Genomic DNA, 1,040 nt, shown 5'->3' on the forward strand with positions numbered 1-1,040 from the left:
CCACACACACACACACACACACATATTCTCACATCCTTCAGTTATACTTCAACCATACCTTATACTCGTTTAGACTCACACACTCCGCGACCAGATGGCGCGCTCTCATGAACACGATACTGAATTTCCCATCTAGATATACCTTCTTCTTCTTCGTTCTTTTAACCGCCGAGATACATCGAGAGAAACACGAGAGACATCGAGTTAAATTATCGCGATAAGATATTGTATGTGATAATAAACGAACGTTGTTATATATATATATATTTGTGAATCTGAATTTCCTTCATTACCTACGTTTATTATAATATATATAGCAATTCGCTACAAAACGTATCTATCTCACTTTGAGTTCCAAAAATGTACACTAGCCACAGAAAAAATAGACCTTGTACAAATAGAGCGAGAATTAATAATTATTTAGAAGATATTCTTCACCTTCAATTTCTGTGAAATTATGCTCATTCAACGCGTTTCTGCATGAAACGAAAGAATTTGGCAGTAAAATGTGCCTAGATCCGCGAACTGAGATATTAAGCGTTGAAGTTGACGACTATTGAGGTTAAGATATCTGTCAGCTGCGAAATATCGCAATGAAAGCATGTGCTGCGATCACATTTTTATGCTTTATGTGCATAGGTTTCTTACTGACTTTCTTCTACAGCAATATATTAATGTTTGTTTATTAATATTCAAATCGTCTTCCTTTCATTGTTTAAGGGTTTATAACTTCTCGTATATAACAAGAACAGAGCAAGCTTTCGTTTTGAATAAAAATGCATCGAATGAGCTTAATTTCATTAAAATCAGAGGTAACGATCCTAAATGAATACAGACTAAAATGTGCACATAACGCTGCATTAAGTCGGTGTGACACATTTCCTAACCGTAATATCGTTAACTTTAACGCTTAATATCTCGGTTTGCAGGCCTAGGCATGACATTTTATTGCCAGATTTTTTCGTTTCATGCAAAAATGCGACAAATGAGTATAATTTTATTAAAATTGAAGGTGAGTGGTATCCTCTAAATAATTATGA

This window comes from Trachymyrmex septentrionalis, unplaced genomic scaffold (assembly GCF_001594115.1).
Source record: "Trachymyrmex septentrionalis isolate Tsep2-gDNA-1 unplaced genomic scaffold, Tsep1.0 scaffold131, whole genome shotgun sequence".
In the NCBI taxonomy this organism is placed as follows: Eukaryota; Metazoa; Arthropoda; class Insecta; order Hymenoptera; family Formicidae; genus Trachymyrmex; species Trachymyrmex septentrionalis.